This window comes from Papio anubis, unplaced genomic scaffold, assembly GCF_008728515.1.
Source record: "Papio anubis isolate 15944 unplaced genomic scaffold, Panubis1.0 scaffold199, whole genome shotgun sequence".
Classification (NCBI taxonomy): Eukaryota; Metazoa; Chordata; class Mammalia; order Primates; family Cercopithecidae; genus Papio; species Papio anubis.
Genome location: NW_022162010.1, coordinates 90,512 through 98,375, shown reverse-complemented (window position 1 = coordinate 98,375; position 7,864 = coordinate 90,512). Strand labels below are relative to the sequence as shown.

General features: G+C 41.5%; 1 pseudogene; it reads right to left on the bottom strand.

Annotated features, from left to right (window-relative positions):
* Positions 1-424: 424 nt before the first annotated feature.
* Positions 425-2,801, bottom strand: LOC101008967 (annotated as a pseudogene).
* Between the last annotated feature and the right edge of the window lie 5,063 nt (positions 2,802-7,864).

Sequence of the window (7,864 nt, the reverse complement as noted above, 5' to 3'; positions counted from 1 at the left end):
GGGCAGTATGTCCAGCAACTGCAGATGGCTAAATGACAATGAGTCCAGATAATGGATTCTGATACAACCATTCAAATAATGCTTATGAGTACTTGATAACATAGGGAAAAGCTTAAGATACAGTGTTTGAGAGAGAAAAGGAAAGGTGGAAAAAAAATAGATGGAAAGCATTACTTCAATCATGCATACAGATGCTTCCACTTTATATATTTTTTTCTTTTTTTTTTGAGACAGAGTCTCACTCTGTCACCCAGGCTGGAGTGCAGTGGCATCATGATCTTGGCTCACTGCAGCCTCTACTTCCTGGGCTCAAGCAATGCTCCCACCCCGGCCTCCTAAGTACCTGGGACTACAGGTATGTGCCACCATGCCCAGCTAATTTTTTGTATGTTTAGTAGAGATGGAGTTTTTCCATGTTTCCCAGTCTGGTCTCAAACTCCTGAGCTCAAGCGATCCACCTGCCTCAGCCTCCTAAAGTGTTGGGATTACAGGCGTGAGCCACTGCCTCTACTTTATACTTTCTTGTTGAAGTAGACTGTATTACTGATGCCCCACCCACACCCTCTTTTTGGATATCTGGCCCCTCCTTGAGTCTCTGGAAAGGGCAGCACTACAAATCCAGGGACAACTAGGGAACTCCCACCCCCACTGCTAGGCAGATCAGATTCTCTCTCCTGCTCATTGGAAATGACACAGAGTGTGTTCAATAGATTTTTTGCAGAGGAGCATCTATATGGAAACGTCCAGTAACACTGGGACCAGGGGTACTGCCAGGGCAAGCCAAAGCCTCAGAGGCTGGAGGAGCCCGGAGCACATGCCGAATGCTTATCTGCAGAGCAAAGCACAAGCATGGAGCAGAAGTTCAGAGTGAAGCCCTGCAGGAGGGAAAAATAACCTCCCAGCCCAATCCTTCCATGGTGTGGTCCTATTTTCAGTTCTGTACTTAGATGTCTATGAGGTTGCCTATTGTACTCTGAATACAAATCCCTCTTAAGCCAGCATAGAATAGGTTAAGATAAATGTAATGACTTGACTTGGCTGGAGTGCAGTGGCATGACCATGGCTACTGTAGCCTCAACTTCCTGGGCTCAGGTGATCCTTCCTCTTCAGCCTCCTGAATAGCTGGGAGGGCCACTACACTGGGAGTACAGGCATGGGCCACCGCGCCCGATGAATTTTCTGTATTTTTCTCACAAAAATATTTTTCAGAAGAAATCTTAGGTTTAATACATTGAAAATCCATGATTGGTTTTTCTTCATCTTTTCTGTGAATGTAGGTGTTTCAGTCTCTTGTATTTCTTCTTTTCCACAGGATATGGGCTGTTTGAAAACTATTTCATTATTTTCATCATCATCATTCATTTCAGCCACTTCAGATTTTCGCTCTCCAAAAATGTTAATGTACAAACTGGTGTGGGGCCCTGGGTATCCACAGTCTTCTCGGGAGTGTCAGAAATACCTAAAACCTTTTTCTTCTTCTTACGTAAAACCTGGCCTTTGTACATGTCTGACAATTTGCTTTTGAAATACTTTCTGTTTTCTATAAAATCAAAGAGGAAAATCATACTCAATTCCTTTTTAAGCTAATTTCTTCCCGAGTAATCCTTTTTTCTTTTTAAATCGCTCCTCCATCCATAGCTTTTGTGTAAGTGCCGATTCTGATTATAACGTTTCACTGATGGATATGATGGCTGCTTAAATGGAATATTCCAGTCTTGAAAGAGTTCTTTCTGTACTTTTTCAGATGGCATAAAATGACTCTCCAAGAGTCTTTCACCAAACAGGTAGTCGTTCATTGTTTCAACTTGGCAACATCCTCAGACTCAAACTCCACAAATGCATAGCCTTTGCTATTTCCAGTCCTTTTCTTTCTGGATAGTCTGAACCTTGAAACAGTGCCACACTGGGAGGACAGGAAAGGATCTGGGTTTCATTCAGTAGGTTAGGTAGGTGGCGCACATAGACTACTCCAGGAGAAAGTTGTTCTTGTTTGTTTGTTTGTTTTTGTTTTTGTTTTGAGACGGAGTTTCACTCTTGTTGCCCAGGCTGGAGTGCAGTGGCAAGATCTCAACTCACTGCATCCTCTGCCTCCTGGGTTCAAGCGATTCTCCTGCCTCAGCCTCCCAAATAGCTGAGATTACAGGCATGTGCCACCACACCAGGCTAACTTTTGTATTTTTAGTAGAGACGGGTTTCTCCATGTTGGTCAGGCTTGTCTTGAACTCTCAACCTCAGGTGATCTGCCTGCCTCAGCCTCCCAAAGTGCTGGGATTACAGACATGAGCCACCGTGACCGACCAGTTGTTCTTTTTTTTTTTTTTTGTCAGGGTATGCGCTTGCAAACCTGCGCCACCTCCTTCTGAAACTCAGCATCTACCTGCAGGTTCAGTAACAGGATAGGCGCAGCCAGGCTGGAAAAGGCTGCCATGCCAAAAGTGGCCAACACCAACTCCATGAGGCACTCCCGGAAACACCCAGTTTTTTATATTTCTAATATAAGCAGGGTTTCGCCATATTGTCCACGCTGGTCTAGAACTCCTGGACTCAAGCGATCTGCCTGCCCTGGTCTCCCAAAGTGCTGGGATTATAGGCGTGAGCCATCGCACCCAGGCTTGACTTTGAAATATATGTCGTACATCCAGTCAGCAGTGAATTCTGGGGGAACACCAAAGGTGAGGAGAATGAGAGAAGAGATACCTCCAATTAAAAGAGTTAAGAAAAGATGCTTGAACTTATGTTTTAAAAAGCCACTGCAGGTTGGGCACAGTGGCTAGTACCTGTAGACACAGCACTTTGGGAGGCCAAAGTGGGTGAACCGCTTGAACCTAGAAGTTTAAGACCATCCTGGACAACATGGCAAAACTCCATCTGTACAAAAAATGCAATAAATTAGCCGGTCGCCGTGATGCCTGTGGCTCCAGCTACTCCAGAGGCTGAGGTGGGAGGTCGAGGCTGCAGTGAGCTGAGATTCACCACTCCACTGCAGCCTGGGTGACAGAGTGACACCCTGTCTTAAAAAAAAAAAATAGTCACTGTTTTGGGGTTTTCTGCATGAAATCTCTGTTGCCATTGGAAACAAAAAGGGTTGAGACAGTATGTATTACTGATTCAAAATCATAATCAGCTGCTTAGAGTAAATCATTGTATCTATTGTTTCAAAAACCAACCTCAGGATTGTTAAAAGTTAGTTTTATTGGATTTTTCTTTAAGCTGGGCTGGTTCACTCAGGTCTGTCACTTCCAAGCCCATGTTCTACTTTGTAACCCTATTTGGAAGGAAAACTGCAGCTAAGGTTATGATCCATCCTAAGATGAAAAGTTTCACACATATACACAACACATACCCCCCACCACAGTATGATGACACAGCGACCCAACCTTGGGCAAATGGTACCACTGCCAGCAAATGCATTTTTTTCTTTATTCTAAATTTTTTTTCTTTATTTCTTTTAACGGCAGCAAATGCATTGAACATTTTATTGAGATTCTCAACAGCTGCCATTTGATTTGCATAGCAAATTGTTTACAAAGTAACTTTTTTCCATTTTTGATATTTTAATGAAAATTATGTTCTTCAGTTTTAAAGCCCCGTCCCTCTCCCAAAGAAAGATTAATAACTAACTACCAAGTGATGATCATTTAGGAAAAGAACAAAAGCAAAAACAGCTTTTAAACACTTCTGGAACATGGGTAAGGGTCCAAAGTCAAGACCTTCTGGGCCCAGTGGAGGTGCTAGGCTGCCTCGGGACACCATCAGCACTTCCCCATGCACAACATCCTCAACAGCGGAAAGCCATGCGCGGACCCCGGGGGCTCCCTGTTCCACAAGCTCCCCTCTCTTTTTCCTCTCCACCCTTGCTGTTGGGCCTCCCCTCCAAATCTGTCTAACGAAGGCAGCAGGGTCTTTAATACTGTTCAGCTTTGTCAGTGGAGACAGGGTACTCTAGAAAGCTGAGAGATTCCCTGGTCCAGTCTGGGGGAGGAAAAAATATGCAGTGTAGCATAGATGGTTTCACTTGTCCACTCAGACACATGCTCATACTTATTCGATGGATGTATCAGATGCTTCAAAAGTCCTGATGTGTAGTGGAACAAAAGTTGCTTGTAAAAAGAAGTTGCAAAATTATAAAAATGTCTGCAGCAGTTCAGGCTCCTGATGACAAAGCTGGTTCTGATAAGTAGTTATTTTGACATGCACAGCAGCTTTCCCTAGAAGTCCTGTGTTCCAAGGGGTTTGTTTAGATCACAGGAAATTGAAATCGAAGTTTAAAAGGCTCTCTGCTGACAAAATGTGGTATATCCATCAATGAACTTCTACTCAGTAATGAAAGAAACCAACTACTAAAACCTGTTATACGTCATGGACTAACCTCTAAAACATTAGCTAAGTAAAAAAAACCAGACAGGAGACCACATATTGTATAATTCCATTGCTTTGAAATGTCCAAAAAAGGCAAGTTGATAGAGACAGAAATGGTCTGATTTACCTCAAGAGGTAGGGATTCAAGCTCTCTAGAGTACATGTGATACATACCTGAGAAAAAAGAAGGAAAAGAAAAGAAATTTAAACATAAGTAGATGAAATAATACTTCTCCCCGAATATAAAGAAAATCGCATTCTTTTTGTAATAATTTGGAAGACAAAATATGAAGAAAAGTCTTTAATTTTGCCACTCAAAACATTCTGGTTTGTTGCTTTTTATATTTCTTTATGGGTATAAACATTTTTAAAAGTAGAATCATAATATATAGTCTTTTGTCACTATGTTGTGGGCATATTTCTATGGCAGTAAATATATCCTCAGCATCATCTGTTTTAAAAGCTCGATGTATATTAAGCTAATCATTGCCACCCCTGAAGTAAGTTGTCTTTTATATATATATATTTTTTAATGGACTCGAGCAAGCATTTTTGGACTGAATTCATAGAAGTAGAATTTCTGGAGGAAAATAACGTAAAACAGTTTGAGGATTATTAAGAAATTTTCAAATTATCCTGCAGAAAAATTGGTTCAGTTTATACTGCCACCAACAGGAGCAGAGCTCCAGTTTCCCCCTTCCATTTGCCCTCTTTGCTGGTATTTAAGCAGAAAATCTCATTGTTTTCATTACATTTCTTTGGTTTCTAGTGCTTTCAATTTTTCTTTTCTTTCTTTTTTTTTTTTTTTTTCTTTTTTAGATGGAGTCTTGCTCTATTGCCCAGGCTGGAGTGCAACACTGTGATCTTGGCTCACTGCAACCTGCATCTCCTGAGTTCAAGCCATTCTCCTGCCTCAGCCTCCCAAGTAAATGAAATTACGGGTGCCCACCACCATGCCTGGCTAATTTTTATATTTTTTAGTAGAGACAGGGTTTCACCATGTTGGTCAAGCCAGTCTTGAACTCCTGACCTCAGGTGATCCACCCGCCTCGGCCTCCTAGTGTTGGGATTACAGGCATGAGCCACCGCACCAGCCTTGAATCTTTTTTATATGCTTATTGGCCATTTTTATTCCTGTGGAAAGTGCCTGTTTTCCATTGCCTATTTACTGGCCAACCTTCAAAGTCACATTTCACTTAATTTTTATCTTGGTGATTGAAAGCATTTTAACTTAGTGATTTTAATGTAAACAGGAGCAGGACAGACTGTAATTATCTAGATCTTGCTCTGTCACCCAGGCTGGAGTGCAGTGGCATGATCATAGCTACCACAGCCTGGTACCCCTGAGCTGAAGCAATTTCCCTACCTCAGCCTCCCAAGTAGCTAGGACTACAGGTGTGTGCCACCATGCCCAGCTAATTTTTAAAACTTTTTGTCAAGATGTGAATTCGTTATGCTGCCCAGGCTGGTCTTGAACTCATGACTTAAAGTGATACTACCACCTTGGCTTGCCAAAGTGCCGGGATTACAGGCGTGAACTACTGGTCCCGGCCAAGAGCTCATTTTGTTTGCTAGTGGTGTTCTTGGTATCTTTTCATATTTGAGGCATGGGTGCTAGTGCTGAAGTATTACATTCACCATCCGGGGTTTACAGGACCTTTGTTTTAATATTGAACAGATAGAAGTGTTTAGTTCCGCATTTTTGCAGGTATACAGAATGTGCTTACCAGGACTCTGCTTTATACCCATTGAAAGCAAGAAGTAATACAGTAAAACTTTGCCTGGCTAGAGGCTGTGAAAGAATGGAGTCTTCTGGTTTAATTCTATTAACTTGGAAGTATGAAGGTGAAAAGAATCCAAAACTTACATTTCCTGTTGAATGCAATTTGAAAATATAGCCAACGATTCCACTCTTCTTCTCTAGTAAGTTTGGACATTCTGATCTACTTGGTGTTTTATTATAGAACTGCTAGTGTGCCTGAGACTTACATTGTGAAGATACGTTTTTAAAACTTGAGAGGTAAGAGGGTGTAAATCGTATTGTATGAGATCAGGCTGGATGAGAACTGACACTTGTAAATATACTTTTTAGACTGAATCTCTGATTGCCACTTTTTTCTTATTTAACTCATAAAAATAAAACACATTGGATGGAGGGTGGGAGTAGGAAAGAGATTTATGTCTTTTAGTTGTATGTCATCCTTTCATGTCAAGACAGAACATTTGGTATCCCTGGCTTTGGATCTACAGAAGGAAACACATTTTTCTACCTACTATATGCCAGAGGTTCTTGAACACCCGGAGGGATTACTGCAGCACAGATTGCTGAGCCTTACTCCAGAGTTTCTGATTCACCAGGTCCAGGGTGGGGCCTGAGAATTTGCACTTATAAAAAGTTCTCAGGTTCTGCTAGTGCTACTAGTCCAGAGACTACATTACTGAGAACCACTCTTGTCTACTAACTGTCAATTGTAGAACTCTAGGAAATAGCTTAGTTTGGTGTGGGAAAAGAAGCTCACAGGTTATGGAGCAAATCATGAAAGATTCAACCCTTGATCCCAGCATAGTGTGGAATTCAGGTAGCAATACACAGTGACATAACACAATTCTTGATTTTCATGATTGCAAGTCATAGCCAAGTATCAAGTGAGAAAATCAGTTTCATTTGCAAGGCTTAGAGAGGCCAGGTGATTCTAGAAAAAGAGGCCTTGTATTTGCTTTAAACTGGTAAAGAGCTTTGAGTGCTTATTAAATCGAAAATTTTGTGTTTTTCTTTATTTTATTTTATTTTTTTTGGAGATGGAGTTTCGCTCTGTCACCCAGGCTGGAGTGCAGTGGTCTGATCTTGGCTCAGTGCAAACTCCGCCTCCCGGGTTCAAGTGATTCTCCTGCCTCAGCCTCCCGAGTAGCTGGGATTACAGGTACCCACCACCACACCTGGCTAGTTTTTGTATTTTTAGTAGAGATGGGGTTTTACCACTTTGGCCAGGCTGGTCTTGAACTCCTGACCTAAGGTGAGCCACCGCACCCAGCCCAAAAGCTTTGTGTTTTTAAAGATATTAGACATGTTTCTTGTTTTAAAAAAAATCTTAATAATGTAGGAGAATAAGAGAAATGTTTTTCCAAAAGAGAGAAATCATTGTGATTATTTTACCTTATTGGAATGTTGGATAATATAGTCTGCTTCATTAATCATCAAACATACTATGGATTTTCCATTTTTATAGGATTTGTGTCTCAATTGAGGTAATACTGGTAATTCTTGTACTCCATCTGAAGATGAAAAATGTAGGCCAAAATCATAGACCATGCATAGAAGCTGGATAATGAAGACAGCACTGAGGAACATGTGGACACACACACAGAGATACACATACGTACAAAGAATAAACACATATATTTTTTGAAGTTTATTTTTAAAGTTTTAAAGCAAAAGCTGGCCCCTCCCCTCTCCTGGAATGGGCAGCCCATCCCATCTCCTGGATTAAGCAGGCCCCGCCCCTCT